This window comes from Phoenix dactylifera, chromosome 13, assembly GCF_051530095.1.
Source record: "Phoenix dactylifera cultivar Ajwa chromosome 13, Ajwa_hap1_PhDact_Kaust_v1.1, whole genome shotgun sequence".
NCBI classification, from domain to species: Eukaryota; Viridiplantae; Streptophyta; class Magnoliopsida; order Arecales; family Arecaceae; genus Phoenix; species Phoenix dactylifera.
In genome coordinates, this window is record NC_143202.1 from 27,089,339 (window position 1) to 27,112,498 (window position 23,160).

Genomic DNA, 23,160 nt, shown 5'->3' on the forward strand with positions numbered 1-23,160 from the left:
AGAATGATCCACGTACCGGCTCATGCAGAAACTGGTGGTTTCGGTTGCAGGGGATCTGATCTCACCCCATTGCTTGGCAATTGGCTTTTTGTTAATTTGATTGATTGTTGATGATCTCCATTAAACCACCTTCAAGCAGAAAATTTTTAGTCAGGGAGTAGAGTCCAATAATCCTTTGCCAAATCTTCTGATTGTTATCTCTAGACCATGAAAATTTCATCGTTTATCTACATTAATAGTGTTTCCTTCTTCTTATTCTTTTTCCTTTTTCCATACTGTACCTTCACATTTTTGTATCTCGCGTCCGCACATCTTGCCTTACACTGATTCCAGATAAGAAACCTAGTTTTATAATTGTTTATAATAAACCATGTTCGATCTCGATGCTATTTAATGATCATATTATTAAAGTCCAATTTTGAATATCACTAACTTATTCAGAAGCAACAAGAACTTAAACTCGTTAATGGATAGGTTCATGAATATATAAGATCAACGGGAGTCTCTACCTATCCATTATGGGACTATTTCTTGTATAACACTTCAGAGGCACATCTTTTATTTCATATGATAAGAATCCAATTCTACTAGTTACATACTCTCATCCCTTATAATGCCCTCAAACAAAAAAAAAAGGAAAAAAGAAAAAAAAAATCTTCCCGAGTTCAGGTAGGAGAGGATGCATAAGCGGGATGATATAGGGGTGCAATCGAGCAAAGCTGAATCAAATAGCTAGAAGCACAAGCTTAACTCGATTCAAAATACTTATGCTCGAAACTAATATTCTGGCTCGGAACTCAACTTAAGGTCGATCAAACCTTAATACCAAGCTCAAACTCAGCTGGATATAAAACATAATAATAATACTCGATTCGACTCGAATATCAACCGAATCATACTCGAGCTTAAATTTGAGCTATGGTCATAATTAAAAAATATGGTTAAAACAAAATATAAGACAATATTATATTTAAAATATTTAATTAATAATATATATTATAAATAAAGTATAATATTGTTAAAAATATATATAGTTTATTGGACTCGTGAGCCTTCGAGCCTAGTATTTTGCTACTCGAGCTCGATTTGAGCTTGGTAATAATCAAGTTAAATTGGGCTCGAGCAACTTATGACCTATTTGGCTCATTTGTTCCCTTAGGATCGATGACACAAAGACTTATCTCTTATTTTATAGATAAAGGATGGAGAGTTCGGGATGCAAAATTAATAGGAAATCTTTCTTTTTCGTCTACTATCTCTCAATTTTCTCTCCAAAATTTATAGAATTGCACGAGGGGTTGGAGAAACGTTCTCGAGGCCATTTTGATGAGGGAAGCTGATTTGAGCAAGACTTAGCACAAGCACAAAGGGTTGAGGTCATGCGGCAACACCTGCTGAGAGTGCAATTATGAGATCTATCTCATCGATTCATGTGATCTGGCTATTCATGTATGCTAAATTCTTAGTCGTTCATATGATTAATTGAGTAAAAATATTTGCGTGCCCCATATCAAGCCTACAATATGGTAAATCTTTTTTCGTGGTGTATTCTTGTATTCCATGCTTTCAGATTGGTATCATCTATCTCTTCATCCTTTTACAAAATGACTCCAATTCTTCAGGATGATGTATTTCGGGATTGTCATTGTTTCGCCTATGCCCTTAGGTCATATGTTTCTACTGGAAACCATCATCCTCTTTCAGCTCAACAACCATATACTTTAATTACCAAAAAGTTCTTCCATGAATGCATCAGAGAGCTCACAGGTCTCTTTACCCTATCGACAAATACTCTTTTATCATTCGCAAAACAAAATCAAAAAGGAACCTTCCGACAGACTAAAACAGGTGTAATCAAGGCTCCAAGCTGACTTATCATAATTGCCTTTTAGATAAATGACTTATCATTAGCTCTCATCTGAAATAATGTTGTCTTTTTTAACAAGTTTGATGGTGGGATAGTTTTCAATTTTTATTCAACCAACGGAAGCATCCGAGTTATCCAAAGACCACTGCAGTAGATAATATTTGCTTTACATTTTAAACAAAAAAGTGCCTTTTCATGACCAGAAATTATATTATTATCACTAATTTTCCTCCATTTCTCCCACCTATTTTGCATTTCCTGCTGCCTTAATTCAACATAAGAGTGTGGAACCAATCTTTTCGAGCAAATACGAAGACTTATCTTTTGCCCAAATCAAAGAAAACAAGATGAAGTAAATGATAGCCGAGTTGATATAGCCAGGTAATATGTTTCTTCTGAGGACCAGCATCCTCTTTATATAGCTAAGTCCGTTTTGCTCGGAACAAGGCATCGAACTGTTGTTCAATGGTCATACTGCATTGAACTGTTCTTTAAAACAGTACATCAATGGTGTTCGCAGTTAGAAAATGTCCATAAATATATCCATAACAAGAAACACATCCATCCATGCGCACTTGTTTCTCCCTTCCATTTTAAGCTTTCATCGCCACAAGCTCTGCGGGCAAAATAATGCAAATTAAGAATCATACATTGCTATTGCTATTCTTTCTGAAGCAATCAGGAGTACTCAAGTTTATTTATATCATCATGCTGTCTCTGTCTTTCATTTCCATCATCTATAACTATAAGGCTGCTCTCATTTAGGTACTACCACGAAAGCAGAAGACTACAACAGAACCAATGGATAAGTACTTGTCTATCTCTATCTACCAATATATATCATGTATCTAGTCTTCCATTTCTTTGGAAGTAATCTCTTTCTTCCATGTCGCATTAAATCGCGTGCACCAAACATCCAAGAAAAATTGCCACCAGTGGCATCAAATAATAATGTTGCCGCCCATGGAAGGTTGAGAGTCCTTTCACTGAAAACTTCCTCCTTGACTTGTCACCACATGAAATCCCTGTTCCTTCATGTCGGTGACAAATGCCTCTCTCTCTCTCTCTCTCTCTCTCTCTCTCTCTCTCAGTCTCTGAGAGAGAGAGAGGGGTTGGGTACTTCGGTTACACTTACATGTGCTTACAAAGTGTTTGGTCTCCACGCTGAGATGGGGGATCCTGTCATCTTAATTGCTTTGATGGAGACTTCCATGGCCAGGTGATTTTGGAAACCCTTGATAGGCAAATGGTCGCTCTCTGCTTTTTTTTTTGGTATAAAAATGGTCACTCTCTTTGGGGGTTGATCAAATATATATTAACTGCACCGGCTTTGCCACTTGGCCGACCACCTCCTTGAAATGAAACAAAGCAGAGAAGACAGTTAACTGACACATACCGCTCTCATAATCGCAGGGCCCATGCTCGGAACTCATCTCTGAGAATGAGAAAGAAATGTATCTATCAATTCACGGACAGGGCGGCTGATCAAAAGAGACTACTAATATAGGATGAGAATGAAATGAGCATCAACAAGAAGAGGCTTAACGAGAATTAGAAGAGGCTTTACCCGTATAGGTACTCGAATCCTACTTCCATCGAGAATCACCTCGAAGATGACAAATTCTTCCACCCGAGTTGGTGATTCTAGCTGTCCTCTGTCTGATATTTATATAGGAGAGAGAGAGTGATGTAGATGCCGTAAAGGTAACGAGTGTGCAATATGTTTCTGGGAAAACACAAGATGCTATGATTTTTCTATTTTTCTCAACATACGAACTTTGCTCTCTTGGTTGCATGAGATTGCTGATTTCTTTGATGAACATGTTCCGCATTATTATAGCCATTCATCAACTTTAATGGCATGTCTGGCTTACAAGCGCAGAGAGAGAGAGAGAGAGAGAGAGAGAGAGAGAGAGAGAGAGAGAAGAAGAAGAAGAAGTTTAACTTTCTGGCATATTATGAACATAAGACAGTCAATCATATGATGTGCAATGGAATCAAACTGTAGTTGGTTGCTGATCTCCCCAACCCCTGCTTAGATTGAGGAGTCCATCTAGCATCTGTATTATTCATTCAGAAAAGACTATGACCGTGGCCCAGTTAGCTCTTTGCCAAGAGTTTTACATGCAATTAAATTTCACCTATACAGCAACTAAACCAGCAGTGTAAGGATTTTTTTGAGAAACAATGAGGCTACCACAAAAAGAGAAGACATCATGTCTTTCTCTGGGGAAGAAATGGAATGGAAGATTAAAATCACAGACTATGCCTAGTCAACATATGTCGCCATGCAAATTCTGCAGCCATATTATAGGAGGTTATGACGTTGCTCCGCTTACCAGAGCTCAAGGAAATCATATTTTCCAAAAATTTGGGCAAAACAAACTCCTCCTAGTTCCCACTTTGTCAGGCACATGCCTGCATACGTTCAAATAACAGTTACCCTCATATTAAGAGCAGTTGCCAAATAAAAATTTGGAAAGATAATCCCAACCCCAAATAGAGACTGCAGAAGGGAATTATGATCTATCATAAGCAACAGAAGATCAACTAATGAGAAGACGTTCCAGGATAGCATGGTACCTACATCCCATCACATGGCTGTGACAAAAACAATGGCAGCCTCATGCTATCAGTTGAAATTTTGGGGACTAGAAGGAATGGCATTTACAACTCGTCACTGCAAAAAACATATCTATTTTTCTGAAAAGATTTTTCTTAACTTGCAAGTATAACTTGGGACTGAACTGACCGATTGTCCCATTCAAAACATCGTCCATAAACGTCCATTAATAGCCAATACAGAAGCCCAGCCAACCTCCCACCATCTTTCTCACGATCTAAGATCCACATAGGACACAGAAAGCCCAGATGTGCCAAGAAGTGTAACCTGAAATTCAAAATCCGGGAGAATGAGTTGAGAAAAACAAAGTAGACAAACATGCATTCTGACGCTCCTGAACCATATCTGAAAAATATATCATTCAGAGTTTCAGAGCCAAAAAAAATGAAGCAAGCAAACATAAAACTTTTGACACATATCCAAAGTAGTTTTCTTCTTTTGGAGTATATGGATGTTGCAGTCCCAGCCCAGCTCCAACATTAGGCAAACAATCCAATATAAAGCTAATAGTAAATCCCATAAAGTACAGGGACTTGTTTTGCATGAACAAGTTTGAAAATTTTTGAAGATAACTATAAAATAAATCAAATATATTCCTTGTAAACAACTCTGAAAAAGGGCATTGTACTCAGTATCCCCTGCCCTCTGAAAAACAGAAGAAATGGTATTGAAAAACAGCTGAAGCCGCATTATAAATGATAGAACTTTCAAATTAATATAAAAAGTGATATCTTAAAACATAGAGAACAAACTTCTATAAAGATGGAAGTTTCAAGGACCATGGATTATGCATGTTGGTTTTCTGTCAGATGTATAGGAAATCTAAGGCAAGCAAACTATATAGGCACATGCATTTCATTAAGGGCACACATTAGAATGCAGAAGATGTAACAATGGAGATTTGCTAAACAAGATATTTAACAAACAAGATTACAGTGTGGAGGTTGCTTGCTATAATTATCTACATCCCAGAAATATGATGTTTGAAGAATTTCTTGTGGTTATAAGTGGCACTCTGGTGCTTAAAAAGCATATCCATTCAGAGTACAATTCAAGAAATTAAAGCACAAAGTGTGGTACCAAACAATTAAGTGATATTTATCATGCACTACTAAAAAGTAACTTTACCTTTCCCCACTTCGAACCCATGCCACTATATCTCATCTTCAAGTGTGTCATTTTTGTTCCCAGCTTTCTTTCAACTTTTTCCACAAATAAGCCTCACCAGGGCCAAAAGAATCCAGATATGCCATGTAGCATTTATATGCGGCTCTTATGGCATCTCCTATATAATCTGGTAGGCTTCCCACATTCTGCAAGGTAACCTTAATCAAAATACTTAAGGCAAAACCCAAAAAGCAACAAGGTGCAAATTGACATCTCTCTCTCTCTCTAACACAAAGTGGCACAACTAACAGAGACAAAATGCCCAGACCTCAACACTTAATCCATTTAGATCATCAGGAGCCATTCTGAGGGTAACTAGACCACCACCAAACTCCACGGAAGCCTCAGCTGCACAAAAGACATTTGCCAGAGCCTCTTGGCCAGCCTTATCATCAGAAGCTTTAGAGAGTGCCTTGTTTGTCTCATTTGCAGTACACTCTGGGATTTCATCCCAGTTCATAGCCATTAAATCCTCGAATGCAGCTTCTATGTCACGGTCGATTATGGCACAGGCAACTGGCTTATGTTTGAACAGAATGCATGCCTACAGCTCAATGTGAAAGGAACACTGCAATCTGAGATTGCTTGCACATAAGGAAAACAAGTTTCTGGTTCAAACCAAAATTTGAGTAAAAAATCAAGAGACTGAGAACAGTATAATGCGACATGAATAATGATGTATAGAATTTACAAGACGTGCAAAATGATAGAAAGACCAAGTTAAAAGGAGGATTTCTTCATATTTAGTCGAATATATGAATTTGCATCATCACCAATGCAACTATGTGATTAGCAAGAAGGCAATAGCAGGAAGATAAATCATTCTGCATTAAGTAGTTATCTTCGAGAATTAGTTACTATAAGGAATAAATAGTGGTTGCTTTTTCCCAGATGGTGGCAACATCATAGATTCTTAATTCATTTCTTTTTACATAACCCTACCTAGACCAACAGCAGCTGTCTAGCAGATCTTTTGTTTAACTTCTAGACATACCACTGGCATAATGCTATCAAGATGTAATATTCATATTTAGAAGAAAAATATGGCACTCTTAACTCTTCCATTCTCTGTGAGACAGCTAGAAATGCTTGGCCTTAATTCTCATGGGCATTCGATCTGCATTTTGCATTCCAATATAAATGTCAATTACGCTTACCATGTATGCAGGTATTTCAATTTTACAAAAATAAGTCGCATACTTAATTTCACAAGTGGTAGGCATTTGGAAGGGAAAAGAACAAGAGATTGTCTAAGTGCAGCATGAAGGCAGCCGTGTTGTCATAAGGGGCATGTAAAATAGATTAGACAGCTAATTTATGGCCAATCATGCACACCAAGTTCTATGATGCCCAAGCTCAGCTTAAGAATCTTTTCTGTGCTGACTCATTTGGGATGTATATGTACTCATGTAATCTAAATTCGCATATTAAAAGAAAAAGCATGTAAAAGCCGATTTATTGGCGTATCACTACCCACTCTATCTAAAATCTAGGCATATATTTCAGAATAGAATGCAATGCTTTTGGGTCAAGCAAACTGATTCAGATTCAGAGATTCTTACTGACCTGAATAAGGAGGTCTAATACAGGATATGCAAAGCTGCATGGGAACCCTCATCTGCTATCTCTGTCACTCGTTTGCTACAGCAATGAGAACCACAGCATACGTTCCAGAGAGCATTTTCAGTTTTCCTAGTGACGGTAGGATATGGATCAGATGTTCCATGAAATAAAAATGTCTTTCTAGGCTTCCACTCAAATTAGTTTAGTTAGTAATGTTAATACTTCTATTGGCATTGTAAATTTCTTTCTGTAAATTTTACATAATTTTGTAGCTGCATGATCACTCAATAGTCCATTAGAACTTCAAGAACATTAAATTGTTTCAGCGCTTATTAATTAGCGAGTTAATCTTCTTTTCAAAGAGAACATCTACAGGGAGAAGTGAGAGAGTAGAATATAATGCTCATTCAAATAGCATTTTACTTCTATAAGTAGAACTTGTAGCAAAACTTTCAGACAATAACTTTCTACCATAAGATGACTATATGACAGTATTTTTTTTATTTGGATAAACTAGCAATCTTCAGCAGAGGCAACTGCTATAAAATGTCCAGCATAAAATATCATATATATTCACAAATTATTTAATTTCTACAAAATTTTATGATGATATGAAAACAAAGTAATGTTTCTGGTGGTTATGAACAATGGTTCCATTATCACTGGATAAATATTTTATCACTGGTTTAAAAGACAGACTAATCTGTATTTGGTATATAGAAAAGCACATAGTATGTCATTACAAGATGCAATATAATTAATCATTTTTAGTATATGATATGAAAAATCCTTATTTTTTCCCTCTTGTATCCATGAAAAAAGTTTGACACAGAATTCTGTCAAAATGTGCAATTTGATCGTGATTATAATAGTGAAGAAGCTACCCAAAGGAGGTATACAGAAGAAACTTAAATCAAGCATAAGAGTTGATTGTTGGAAACCAATTCCATTGTTCATTCCTACTATCAGCATGAATTTTTTTCTGTCATCAGCAGAGCTTATCGGTTACATTATCACACACAAATGGGTGGGCGAATATATGAATGCATAAACCTTGGGCCTTTTGTATTGACCATTTCATTTTGATTGCCCATTGAATTGCAAAATAATTCTGATGCGATTGTCATTGTTTGACATATTGATGCCATGCATCATAGCATCCTGACTTCTTTAATCATGTTTATGTCATAAGTTATGAAATGCCTGTTTTAGACAAAAGCTATTTTATATGACTATTAGTATGCAATGGTTGAGCAAGAAAATAAAAAGATCTGTAAACTAATACAGATGAAAGCTATCCAACTGTTTTCTGTGAACGTATTCAGAAAACATTAAGCTAGATCAGCACACTGTGTGCAATCTAATGACTTCAAGAATTTAAGGATATTGGGTTCCCTCTATCAGGTGATTTCCAGTATCCCGATCATTTTGACAATCGTATGATCCACATTTTCCCCACAGAGAAGGATTCTCCTCTCTTAACCGCTAACATCTTCCCAACCTTAGCCATATAAGGGTAATTCAATGGATAAGCTTTGCAGGTGTCAAAACAGGCCCTTAGTCATTAGAAGTTGATGCTGCATTTCTATGCTATGTGTGAGGACCCGTGCGGGCATGTGTTTAGTCCCACATCGGTTATTTGCTGGATAGATCTTGGGTACTTATACAGGATCAAGGAACCCAAATAATAACTTCCGGCTAGCCATTTTGGATGAGGTCTTGGATTGTTATAAATGGTATCAGAGCGGACCCAGTCTATAACCTATGTGGACTAGGAAACACTGCAACACGGATCCATTGGAGCTGACCACGGGCCAATCGTGGTGTTTGTGATTAGATTTGAATAGATTTGAACTCTTAGCCTGACGAGAACGTCAGGGCTTGAACGGCGGTTATTTGCTGGATAGATCTTGGGTACTTATACAGGATATATCTTGGGTACTTATCCACCAGATTTCTATATAAAGGCATAAATTCCTGAGAGGACATTCATTATTCAGTAGAGGGACTCGCAAGCTGATAGTGTGAGACTTCAAAAAATAATGCTTTCAACAAAATAAACTAGGGAAGCAACATGAAGTGGTAATCAATCTGAATATGCTTGATCAATTGAGAAAAAAGACAAGCATCTAACGAACATTCTGGTAATAAAGACGAAACTCCAGAAGAAAAAGTTGGACAGAGCAAAATGGTACATTTTTCTCTATCAGGACGCAAATGCTATAATAGGCACTTCATTTCCTGAAATTTTTAGGGACAATATTGGGCCAAGACAACGAATAGCGTATGCATAACATTATCTATAACAATAGAAAAGGGTGAAATGGAAGAAAGGGTGATCCTTAATTCTAAAGAGCATAATGGAACCACATGACCACATACTCTATATAAGCTGTTGCATAAAATTCGACCTCAATTGTAAAGCCAGATACGATGTTCTTCAAGCTCTTCCAAAAAGAAAAAGAGCCTTAGGAAAGTAGTCGTTATAAATGATGCAAAGCCAAATTATAAGACTGATTTAATTAAAATCAGCAAAAGTCCAACACAAAGGAAGACAACATGCCAAGCACGTGTTGTTGCATGCTGGTCCCTGCTGGCAATGCCAGGTGCATGCTGACATGTACCATATGCCACTACATGCACGTGCTGTGAGTATTGGGCCACCAGATGGGCCGATCTGGACCAAAGTTGGCAGCCCATCTGTAGGCCACTATCCGTTACTTCGAAGGGAGGGGAGAAATTGATGTACGGTGGCTCAGTCGTCGAACCCTCCAAAATCCTTAACTGAACCCACGTCACTGTTCCTTCCTCACTATTCTCCTCCTTCCTCAGAGACCGGGTTCCCTGAACGGACGTCTGTGTCGCCGGAGAATGTGCTTGTAACTCCTCCCCGAAACTATATAAGCTCCTGACCACCTTATTTTTCCTCTTTCCAGCATTCTTCCCTCCCGGTTTACAGTTTGCTTGGGATAACAGAGAGGGAGAGGGAGGAAGGGAGGAAGGGGGGGACTCACATGTGCATATCTCCGCCGCAGGAAGAAGGCGAGGGCTGGCCGCTGTGGGTGCTGCCGGTCTCGGCCTGGGCCTCCCGAGCACCCCGGCGAGGGACCGCTCCCTTGTGTTCATGGAAAAGGGGAGGAGGGGGCCGGGCTACGGCCTACGGGCATCGCCGGCCTTGGGCCGTTCCCCTCCCGAGCTTCCTTTCCGCCATGGGTTCTCCTCCTGAGCTCCCTCTCCGCCGTCGGTTCTTCTCCCGAGCTCTGGTGTGGGATTTTTCTTGTGATCATGAGAGAAGAGGGGAAGGGGAGAAGAAGAAAGAAAGGAGGAGAGGAAGCTTCGGGAAAGAAAAGAAACGGGAAGAAGGACAGAAAGAGAAAAAGAAAAGAAGAAAAAGAGAGAGAAAAAGAAAAGAAAAGAAAAAGAAAGAAGGCCCACCGTGGGCCGAACTGGGCCGAGCTTGAGCTCTGTTCATTATGGGCCTAACTTGTGCCCAGTTGGGGCCGTACCCTTTTGTGGACCCAACTTGGGCCCAGTCCAACTTTGCTGAGCCCTATTTGGGCTGTACCCATTATGGGCCCAACTTGAGCTCAGTTCAGTCGTGTGGACCTTGTTGGACCGTGTTCAGTAGCATTTTTAGTTTGCTTAGCTTTAAGATTGATAAAGAAATTAATTATATTCTAATAATATTTAACTAGGTGCACCTGACCCATTCGTGTGAAGTAAGAGTTAAGCAAAAAGAGGTAAGTAACTTAATACTTAAAAGTGTGTGTTCTAGATTATTTGATAAATTAATTATCAGTAGATTAAATTTTGAGATATGTTTTGTATTTAGTAAAAATGGGTCAGGCATATTAAATATTATTGTAAATTATGTTATCTGCTATGAAATCTGTAAAATATGACTGGACAATTTATGAAATCTATTTTTATATGTATGTATTCTCAGCATGGCTATGATCTGTTCTGGTCCCACCAATGGAGATTATTCGTTGGCCCTATAGACTTGTATCTGTGAGAAACTAGTTTCGACACTGTACCACCGGTGATTAGAATAGTGATATTTGGACACCGTACCACCGGTGATTAATAATAGTGGTGTTTGGCACTTTGTGTAACCTATGCCACGGGGTTACGTGGCCATAGCCTATATATGTTGGAATTTCCGTATCAGAGTTTTTATGAAAATGCTTAGTAAATTTTTTTAAAAAAATATGCTTATTTGTGATTAAATTTTCAGTCATTATTTTGTATTTTAATTCAACATTTGATATGCTTTGACCCTACTCTGAGGTATTATGTTGCTTACTGGGCTAGTGTAGTTCATTATCCTATTTTATTTGTTTTTCATATCCAAAAGATTGATCGCATGGGATTGAAGAGTGCGATAGATTTTGAAAATTTTTGCTAAAATTAGAATTTTGATTAGTTTAACTAAAATATTTGAATTATTTTGATATATCCAAATTTTAGAAACTTTGTAAGATTGTTTTGTATATATATTAATGTTTAAGTAAATTTTTAAGCATTTGAATAGCATTGATATGGTCAGCTGCCTTGCATGCCTGTACGGTCCGCCGTGCGGGCATGCGGCGTCTGTTGCGCTTCAGGCTCGGGGCGTGACAGATTTGGTGGTATCAGAGCCTAGATTTTAGGATTCCTAGGATTCGTTAGAACGGTTGAGAGATGGGTAGAATTTAGATAAGGAGATAATATTAATTGCTTTTTGTTAATAATCTTTTGATTAAACTGTTTGGATGATCTTATAACATTTGTCTATCTTCACTAAATCAGAATGCCGCCTCGCCGTGCTCGTAGCCTGAGACAGATGATTGGGCGCTCTTGGGGTAGAGTTCCTACTAACTAAGCGGCCGAGGCATCACAAAGTTCGAGGCTCCAGAATGAGGCCTTTGAAATTCACCAAGAAGGAGGGGCTGGTCAACCAATGGTGAATCAGCCAACCTAGGGTCAGTCAACATTGACACCAAAAAATGTAGTTGGAAACCAGACCCAAGTACTCAAATTGATCGAAGAGGTCGTTGGGTTGGTACGTGAACAGAGGCAACAACCTCAGCAATCAGTCTAGCAAAGATGTTGGTTGCTCTGAGCAAAGGACTGTTATGGAATTCAAAAGAATGGCTCCTTCGGCTTTTAAGAGAACCACTAGTCCTTAAGATGCTGAAGCTTAGATAGATGAAATGGAGAAAACCTTTAGGGCAATGGAGTGCACTGATGAAGAGAAGGCTCGATTTGTCATCTATATGCTTCAGGACCATGCTCATCATTGGTGGAAGTCTGTGGAGCGCACATTGAGGACACGAGCATGAACCGGTTACCTAGCAGAAGTTTCGCACATCCTTCTACTCTAAATATTTTCCTTCTAGTCGCCTGAGGGAGCTTGAGAGAGAATTCCTCACTTTGTCTCAAGGAACCAAGACTGTGGATAAGTATGAGGCAGAGTTTGATAGGCTGTCTCGGTTTGCTCCCACCCTCGTTATGGATGTAGAATCCAGGATGAGGAGATTCAAAGAAGGGTTGAGGTTTAGCTACAGTGCACTCAGTACACTATGATGATCTAGTAGACAGAGCCAAGAATATAGAAATTGTATGGAAGGAGACTCAGGATACCAGAGAAGAAAAATAAAAGAAGAAGAGTAGAGACTTCGATAACCACAGTGGACAGAGTTCTGTCAGGTCTACATAATCTCGCAATAGATCCTGGCAATCAGGGAAGCATGGATCTTATGGGAAGGCTACTCAACATCAGCAAGACAAGTTTAAATGTGAAGCATGTGGAGGTGCCCATAAGACAAAAGTTTGTAGACGGTTATCCAGAGCTTGTTTCAAATGCGGCCAGCAAGGTCATAGGATAGCAGAGTGCCCTCATAATCAATAAGACTCTCAATCAGTTCAGAGGCCTCAAGCTATAAGGACCCAGCAAATGCAAGCTTCTCTTGCTCCAGCTCAGTTGGCTCAGCCTTCTTCTTCCAAGCAGCAGAAAGGGGGGAGACCGCGCATACAGGGCCGTGCAGTCGTGTTTATGCACTGACTCAACAGGATGCTCAGGCATCCAACACTGTGGTGTCAGGTATATTACCGATTGCATCTGTTTATGCTCATGTGCTGTTTGATTCTGGTGTTACACATTCTTTTATGTCATTTACATTTGTGCAAAAATATGGCCTGCCTTGTGTGTTGTTAGATTATGATTTGCATATGGGCACCCCTACTGGGGTTGGGGTGATCGCTAATCAGGTATGCAAAACTTATTCAGTTCAGATAGTAGGTAGAGACATGACTGCTAATTTGATAGTCATTGATATGCATGATTTTGACATAATATTAGGTATGGACTGGTTAGCGATGCATTTTGCTACTATAAACTATCATGAAAAATGGGTAAACTTTCAGATCTCTAGATATACTGAATTTAGCTTCATGGGTAGTGGTGCATATACTTCCCTTCGAATTGTCTCTGCTATGCAAATAAAGCGGCTACTCAAAAAAGGGAGTATGACATATATTGCCACAGTAGTGGATACCAGACAATCATACCAAAGATTGGAGGATATTCCAGTAGTGAATGAATACCTTGATGTTTTTTCGGAAGATCTCTCTGGCTTGTCACCAGAGAGAGAAATTGAATTTGCAATTGATTTGACTCCTAGTACCACACCAATCTTCAAAACCTCCTATAGAATGGCTCCAGTTGACATGAAAAAAACTAAAGGAACAGTTGCAAGATTTGCTTGATAAAGGTTTTATTCGACCCAGTGTTTCGCCTTAGGAAGCTCCAGTATTGTTTGTAAAAAAGAAAGATGGAAGTTTGAGGTTATGTATTGATTATCGGGAGATAAATAAAATGGCAGTAAGGAATAAGTATCCTCTACCAAGGATTGATGACCTATTTGATCAGTTAAAGAGTGCTTAGGTATTCTCCAAAATTGATCTTCATTCTGGGTACCATCAGTTAAAGATAAGGGCAGAAGTTGCGCCTAACACTGTTTTTCATACTTAGTATGGGCACTATGAATTTTTGGTCATGCCCTTTGGATGACAAATTTTCCTGCAGCTTTTATGGATCTGATGAATAGGGTGTTTAGGCTCTTTTTAGATAAATTTGTGGTGGTCTTTATTGATGATATCTTAATTTATTCTAAAAGTTAGGCCGAGCATGAGTAGCGTGTGAGGATAGTACTAGATCATCTACAGTGATGCTTCAAAGAAAGAACTGGGTTGTGTGCTGATGCAGAATGATAAGATGATTGCTTATGCCTCCCAACAGCTTAAGCCATATGAGGAGAATTACCCCACTCAAGATCTTGAGCTTGCTGCTGTTGTGTTTGCATTAAAAATCTGGAGACATTACTTATATGGTGAATCTTGCAAGGTGTATACTGATCACAAAAGTCTAAAATACCTCTTTACCTAGAAGAAACTCAATATGAGATAGAGAAGATGGTTGGAATTGATAAAAGATTATGATTTGTCTATACATTACCATCCGAGAAAAGCTAATGTTGTGGCAGATGCACTGAGTAGAAAAGCTTCTGGTAGTATTGCTGCTCTACTTACCTTTCAGAGAGGAATCTTGGAAGATTTGACGAGAGCAGAAATCGAGGTTTGTTGGCACGATCTTGATGCACATTTGGCAAATCTACGTGTCCAACCTATCTTGATAGAGAGGATCAAGATTGCTCAAGTAGATGACCCTCAGTTGCAAAAGATTAGAAGTGACATTGAGTTAGGTTCTCAGTTAGAATTCAGACTTCATGAGGATGGATCATTGAGATTTAGAAACAGAATTTGTATTCCAAATGACTCTAATTTAAAGAGAGAAATTATGAGAGAATCTCAAAATACTAGATATACAGTACATAGTGGGAGTACTAAAATGCATAAGAATTTGAAAAATATGTTTTGGTGGAATAACATAAAGAAAGAAATTGCACAGTTTGTAGCTCGGTGTTTGACTTGTCAGCAGGTTAAGGCAGAACACCAGAGACCGGCAGGGTTGTTGCGTCTCTTTTCAATTCTTGAATGGAAGTAGGAATACATCACAATGGATTTCGTCTAGGTTACCTCGTACTCCTAAGGGTTATGATACTATATGGGTGATTGTCGATAGATTGACAAAGCACACTTTTTGGCATTCAAAGTGGGAATGACACTCAAAAAGTTTGCGGAGCTCTATATTGAGCAGATAGTTAGATTGCATGGAGTACCCATATCCATTATTTCCAATAGGGACTCGTGGTTTGTATCTCACTTATGGGGTATGTTGCCCAAAGGTGCAGCCCAAGAGGGGAGATGAATTGGGTCTCTTAAAAAATAATAATGAAGTGAATAACTCACTGAAAACTTTTGCAAACTCAGAGATCTAGCAGCGGAATTAAAGCAGCACAAATAAAGCAGTAAATAACTTAAGAAAAACAGTTAGAAAAATGCGGTAGAAAAAGAGAGACAAGCCACACACAAACACAAGGATTTATAGTAGTTCGGTGTACTCCCAACACCTACATCCACTCCCCAAGCCAAGCTTGATATTTCACTATAACCCAGCAGATTACAACCTGATTGTTTTTCGGGCGCACAATCAGAAACCTAGTCGATTTTCTCAAAAAACTAACCGAAAACCTATCACCATTTGTTTTTCCGAGCTCACAAACAACCTAGTAGGTTTTCAGATAAATCAACCAAAAATTTTATACTGTTTGTTTTTCGGGGCTCACAAACAACCCAGTTGGTTTTCAGATAAACTAACCAAAAACTTTATCCTTGCTGAATTCTTCCGATTCAGCAACTTCCAATTAAGGCTTGGAAGTACCTTTACAAGTTTCAGATGATGAAACTGTTACAGCAACAAATAATCCAAATAAATGATTGTTGTAACCAAAAAACTAGAGATTCAGAAAATATAAAACGTATCAATAGAAGAAATGCTAAAACCGATGAAGAGATTGGCTGATGATGTGAATCCCAATGTTGTGCACCAACTCTTTTTGTTGCAATGGATGAGAAGCTTTAACTAATTTCCTTACAGGAGTAAGTTTCAGAAGAATGCCGATGAGGATGATGAACTTTTTTGTTTTTTTCTTCTTCTTTCTTTGTGAAAACTTCTTTTTCTTGATTGAATGTTTCTCTCTTCCTTGTTGTTTTCTTTCTAAGGTTCTCTTGAATTTATAGATAAATTCTTTAGAGGGATACAAATTCCTTTCTTGCTGTTCTGATAGGAAAAAATGTTGGCCCATCTGGAGGCCACTATCCATTGCTTCGAAACGTTGAGAAATTGATGTACGGTGGCTTAGTCGTTGAACCCTCCAGAACCCTTCTATTAACTGAACCCACATCACTGTTCCTCCCTCACTATTCTCCTCCTTCCTCAGAGACCGGGCTTCCTAAGTGGACGTCTGTGTCATCGAAGAAGGTGCTCGTGACTCCTCCTCGAAGCTAGGTAAGCTCCTGACCACCTTATTTTTCCTCTTCCCAGCCTTCTTCCCTCTCGGTTTACAGTTTGCTTAGGATAACAAAGAGAGAGGGGGGGGGGGGAGAGAGAGAGAGAGAGAGAGAGAGAGGAAGGATGGGAGGAAGGGGGGACTCACGTGTGTATGTCTCCGCTGCAGGAAGAAGGCGAGGGCCGGCAACTGTGGTGCCGCTGGTCTCAACCTGGGCCTCTTGAGCACCCCGGCGAGGGACCGCTCCCTTGTGTTCACGGGAAAGAGGAGGAGGAGGCCGGGCTATGGGCATCGTCGGCGCCACCGGCCTCGAGCCGTTCCCCTCCCGAGCTCCCTCTCTGCCGTGGGTTCTCCTCCTGAGCTCCCTCTCTGCTGTGGGTCTTCTCTCGAGCTCCGGCGAGGGATTTTTCTTGTGATATGGGAGAAGAGGGGAAGGGGAGAAGAAGAAAGAAAGGAGGAGAGAAAGCTGTGGGAAAGAAAACCTATTCCTGTTTCACATCGTCATGATTACATATCGTCCACAGATAGCCCCCAAAAACGTGTAAGAAGACATACCCACTTAATTGAGGATCATCGACAGATAGAACTCCGAACCATGTAAAAACATCAAACTCCATACTATGCCCAATCTCATCTCTTCTTGATCTCCTTGGATGCAACTCGACAACGGGCGGTCCTGAAAGGCAACCAAGAATAGAATACCTTTAATCAAAACAAGCTCAACTCTTCTTAACTGCATCTCAGATATACTAAAAGATTCATTAAATAACTATTCAAGAACTCGATATCGGCAACTTCTCACGCAAAATTTAGTTGAAAATAAGAAAAGATTCAATAAATCAAAACAAAACCTCAAGAAAATGGTCAAGAAAATCCTAGATCGTAGAACAGAAACTGAGAAGAAACAGAAACGAGATAGAGCAAGGGGAGTGGGTTACCAGGTGATTCTAAATTAGAGGACTATTCATTGAATAGAAAAAGATTCATTGAATACTAAACAGGCTCAACTCTTCTTGACTGCATCTCAGATATACTAAAAGATTCATTGAATAACTATTCAAGAACTCAATATCGGCAACTTCTCACACAAAATTTAGTTGAAAATAAGAAAAGATTCAATAAATCAAAACAAAACCTCAAGAAAATGGTCAAAAAAACCCTAGATCGTAGATCAGAAACTGAGAAGAAACAGAAACGAGACAGAGCAGGAGGGAGTGGGTTACCAGGTGATTCCAAATTAGAGGACTATTCATTGAATAGAAAAAGATTCATTGAATACTAAACATGCTCAACTCTTGTTGACTGCATCTCAGATATACTAAAAGATTCATTGAATAATTATTCAAGAACTCGATATCAGCAACTTCTCACATAAAATTTAGTTGAAAATAAGAAAAGATTCAATAAATCAAAACAAAATCTCAAAAAAATGGTCAAGAAAAACCTAGATCATAGATTAGAAACTGAGAAGAAACAGAAACGAAACAGAGCAGGGGGAAGTGGGTTACAAGGTGATTCCAAATTTGAGGAGTATTTATTGAATAGAAAAAGATTCATTGAATACTAAACATGCTCAACTCTTCTGGACTGCACCTCAAATATACTAAAAGATTCATTGAATAACTATTCAAGAACTTGATATCGACAACTTCTCACGCAAAATTTAGTTGAAAATAAGAAAAGATTCAATAAATCAAAACAAAACTTCAAGAAAATGGTCGAGAAAACCTTAGATCGTAGATCAGAAACTAAGAAGAAACAGAAACAAGACAGAGCAAAGAGAAGTGGGTTACCAGGTGATTCCAAATTAAAGGACTATTCATTGAATAGAAAAAGATTCATTGAATACTAAACAGGCTCAACTCTTCTTGACTGCATCTCAGATGTACTAAAAGATTCATTAGATAACTATTCAAGAACTCAATATCGGCAACTTCTCACGCAAAATTTACTTAAAAATAAGAAAAGATTTAATAAATCAAAACAAAACCTCAAGAAAATGGTCAAGAAAACCCTAGATCGTAGGTCAGAAACTGAGAAGAAACAGAAACGAGACAGAGCAGGGGGGAGTGGGTTACCAGGTGATTCCAAATTAGAAGACTATTCATTGAATAGAAAAAGATTCATTGAATACTAAACAGGCTCAACTCTTCTTGGCTGCATCTCAGATATACTAAAAGATTCATTAGATAACTATTCAAGAACTCAATATCGGCAAATTCTCACACAAATTTAGTTGAAAATAAAAAAAGATTTAATAAATCAAAACAAAACCTCAAGAAAATGGTCAAGAAAACCCTAGATTGTAGATCAGAAACTGAGAAGAAACAGAAACGAGACAGAGCAGGGGGAAGTGGGTTACCAGGTGATTCCAAATTAGAGGACTATTCATTGAATAGAAAAAGATTCATTAAATACTAATCAGACTCAACTCTTGTTGACTGTATCTCAGATATACTAAAAGGTTCATTCAATAACTATTCAAGAACTCGATATCGCCGACGTCTTCCTTTCTTCATCGCCATGGCGGCGAAAACCGAGAGAGCCATCGCCATCGCCGACAGGGATCTCGTTGACGTCTTCCTTTCTTCATCGCCATGGCGGTGGGAACCGAGAGTAGCATCACCATACGTCATCCTTTCTTCATCACCATGGTGGTGAGAACCGAGGGTGGTGCTGCCATCGATAAGAAGGATCTTACCGACATCTTACTTTCTTGCAACAAGCAGGAGTCGGGCTTCGGGGTGGCTGGCAAAATGAAGGGTAGACGTGGGGGTATATATAGCTGTTTCTAAATAAAAAGCCCTTGGTTAAGAATAGAATTACAAAAGTAGCCCTCCTGGGTGGGACGGGTTGCACCTTTGGAGAGAAACGATTTCCTTGCTTCGTGCGAGGGCACCATGACTTCGGAGTGCTTTCAGATTTGTGCGACGCATGATTCAATAGTCAACATCATGAAAAAAAAGATCAATCCTTCTTTCCTTGAAAGATACAATCCGAACTCTCTTGATGCATCTACTCTAAGGGACTGAGCTGTTAGTGAAAATTTTTCAGTTTTGAAAATTTTTATATTATATTTCTATACTCATTGTTATTGATAAATATAAAAGTCCTTTCTATTTTCATAATTCATATATTTACATGATAAAGGATAATATATGTAGTGTTTTTAAATTTTTCTCAATGAATCCACCGTCACTGCATAGTAATTTTGTTTCATGTAATGAATTAATTGGTCTAAAAATGTTTGGAAAAGCTCTGTTGCTATTTCTCAAGATAATCCACATTGATGTAATGAAAGAGAAGGACCGACAATAATAACAAAACATCACTCGTAATTTGATTTATTTATTTATTTATTTCTTTTTTATATGCAGAAGAGGAGGATATTAATTTCAGGCTGGGGGACCAAACTTATGGGGTCATGTGGAATAAATGCTGATTTATCGAATGGTTAGGAGTTTGTAATCTTTCATTTGTTGATGGTGTCGGTTTCACATTATCTCTGATATAATGAACAAGTTGGGTGCATGCTTCCTTGTCAAGGGATCCAATCTAAATGTTGGAAAGCTGGTCTTGTTAGATTTTGATCAAACTTGATCTCAACCAATTTTGAATTGATTTTACATCATAGATATAGAGCATATTTGAATTTCTAATTTAGCTTTTATCATGTTCGATTGAGTTTGTTCTAGTTTGGTCGGCTTTGGCCAAATTGTAGGTAATCCACTTGTGACCTGATCGAAAAGGTTTTAAATCATGGTTCTTGTTCGTTCAATGGTTTGAGTTTGGGTGCAAATCTAAGATTACGTCGAGGTCTACTATTCCTCTAGCATGCCTATTTAAGCTTGTGTGAAATCTTTTGATGTCGATGATAGTTATAGACCAATGAATGAAACCAATAGCTTTATAACTCGACTAAATTAATAAAAAAATAATCCATCCCAGATCATCGAATCAAGTTAGAATATGGGCCAAATTTGTACTGGTACTTCGATAACAATTTACGTACATATAGATGCATATTGTTTCTAAATAGACATTAAGTACGCAAATATATCGACCTATGCATTTATGGTATGCCAATTTATGATTGATATATATATATATATTGAACCATCAAATATATGGTTTATTTATGGAATCTAAGATGATATCAATAATTTACTTTTTTGGTACATATAAATAATTTACTTATTGGCGTAATAGCACAAATATTAATTGATGCTACCAATATTGGTGCTATATGACTGAGTCATATAGCAGTTTGCTACAATTCAATAATTTTTAACTACGGGTATATCCCACCTAGTTTGAGATACGGAAAACATTTTAAATATCAATTCAAAAAATGTTTATAGAAAGGGTAATACTTGACATCAGCTCAAAAACTGTTTAAAGAAAGGGTAATGCTTTCCTAATCATTGCAACCTACGAATCCCATTAAGAGTCTATTAGGTTATGTTCATAGAATTTGGCTGAAAATTCTATAGAATTGGTTAATTGCGCCGTCCATTTAAGTATAACCTATATAAATAAAACTTTATTCAGCCTAAATTTCGTAAAAAGAAAAAAAAAATCTCTATATTTTTTTTTCATCCTGCAGCCAAAAAGTTAAGAACTGAGTTGGATTTAGATAGACTTCTAGAAAATGCAAATCAATAGGCTCGATTTTTACTGAATTTTAAGTTTAATCCTACAGAAATATTTCAACAAGCTGTGAGGCGGCGCCAAAGGCCATTTAGGACCGGATTAACAGTCGCTCAGCAAACTCACTTAGAGCCACGTGTACCCAAGAAACTCATGGCTGATGGAGTTTGGATTTTGGAACCCTCCTCTACTGTATCCCCAACTGGTTCTAAACCGGTTCCAGATCTGCCAAAACCGGTTTGCAGACCGGTCTATGAATGTAAACCGCTTTATGAAAATTCGGGGGGAATTAAATTATATCAATCTCTGTTTTAGGAACCTCAAGATTCTCAGTGTACTCAGAGGGAACCGGTTCCCATTCTTTCCCTTTCCAAGACAAATACGGACTCCACGAAATATGTCGATTTGGTTTCCCGAGTCCTCTCCGATTCTGAGTGCTTGATTGCATCCTAGTTATCCTACGTGGAAGTGATTTCAAATAACTTCAACTTTTAAAATTACTGTCCAACCTCGGCCATAAAGATAGGTTTCAAATATCATCCTAAAGCAATGATGTTGGACTAAAATTTGGAGATAAAAATATCTCTCAATTCAATGGAAAAAAAGTTTTTTCAAAAATATTGAACTTTGGAAGAAAAAAAAGATTCTTCTACTTAGAAGGATTTGATAATTCCATAAAATGTGAATGTTTGATAATTCTCTAGAGTTTCTTTGATAGGTTTTGATTAAGTTTTGGTTTTATTGAATTGGTTTGGAATGATAGATTTTGGTAATTTGATTTTTGTTCATGCTTTCTATAATTTATTTGAAAATTCTATTTAGTAGTTGCAAAATATAGGGAACATATTGGAGCTAGTTTCGGTATTATAAAGTCAACGATCTTGAATTTTCATAGCATACCAAATAGATTAACCATAGATACTCGAGAATTATTAGAACATAACATACTAATATGGTGATCATAGATCATCGAAAATCAAATTATTCTGATATAAAGATCACCAATGATTTAAGATCGCCATAATGATTCCATCCAGGTTACCAAATGCCACCATAATATTCTCTTCTTAACTCCAGAATCTTCTGTGCATGGTTACTACATTTTTTGAGATCACAATTCTAGTTAGCTATTGAAAGATACCTAGCTAAATTTTACTTGGTACAAAGTTTTATTAGAATATAATCCCTAACTCAGAACATGGCACCTCAAAAGACATTTATATGTGGTTCTCTGACTAATTTGCCAATTTTGACTTCAATTATTTTTTACTGTTAGAGTCTGCGTTTTTCTTAATGATAAGACGTAACTCGAGCTTGATTAGGGCAAGCCTCTCTTGTATGGGCATTGTATCATTTTCGTTTTTGCTTGAGTTTCATATTTCAAACACGTTGTCAAGGGGCCAAGTTAAGCTACTAACGTTTTTTTTACCAAAAAAAAGCCACTAACGTTCATGGTTGTCGATGGCGTGCCTTCGGAGATCAATCATCCCGCAGGAAGAACAATGATAGGCATTTGGTCCTAAAACAGAGATTGATATAAAGCGGGGTCCTAAAACAGAGATAGTTTTAAAACAAACTATGTCTAACTTCGAGCTATCATTTGGACCAGTTGATAGGGTTCGAAGTTAGACATAGTTACTAGTTTTAAAACAAACGAACCCTGCATCCTGGGCATTTGGTCTAGTGGTATGATTCTCGCTTAGGGTGCGAGAGGTCCCGAGTTCAATTCTCGGAATGCCCCAAATTTATTTTTTAATAAAGCGAAAAATATCAATATCTTGGGATTTTTTAAATAAAATAAAGGGAAAAGCGAAAAATATCATGGGACTCCAATTCTC

General features: G+C 38.0%; 1 non-coding gene and 1 pseudogene across 2 annotated transcripts; one reads left to right on the forward strand and one right to left on the reverse strand.

The window, feature by feature from the left end:
* Window positions 1–4,369: 4,369 nt before the first annotated feature.
* LOC113462471 (succinate dehydrogenase subunit 5, mitochondrial-like) lies at window positions 4,370–19,173 on the reverse strand (annotated as a pseudogene). The gene is made up of 5 exons (XR_016398197.1): window positions 17,228–19,173; window positions 16,820–17,160; window positions 5,926–6,265; window positions 5,619–5,803; window positions 4,370–4,757 (listed from the first exon to the last, which is right to left on the reverse strand). The product of XR_016398197.1 is annotated as a succinate dehydrogenase subunit 5, mitochondrial-like (transcript).
* Window positions 19,174–22,991: 3,818 nt separating this feature from the next.
* On the forward strand, window positions 22,992–23,063 carry TRNAP-AGG (transfer RNA proline (anticodon AGG)). The gene has a single exon. It is a non-coding gene; the product is annotated as a tRNA-Pro (tRNA).
* The last annotated feature ends 97 nt before the right edge of the window (window positions 23,064–23,160 follow it).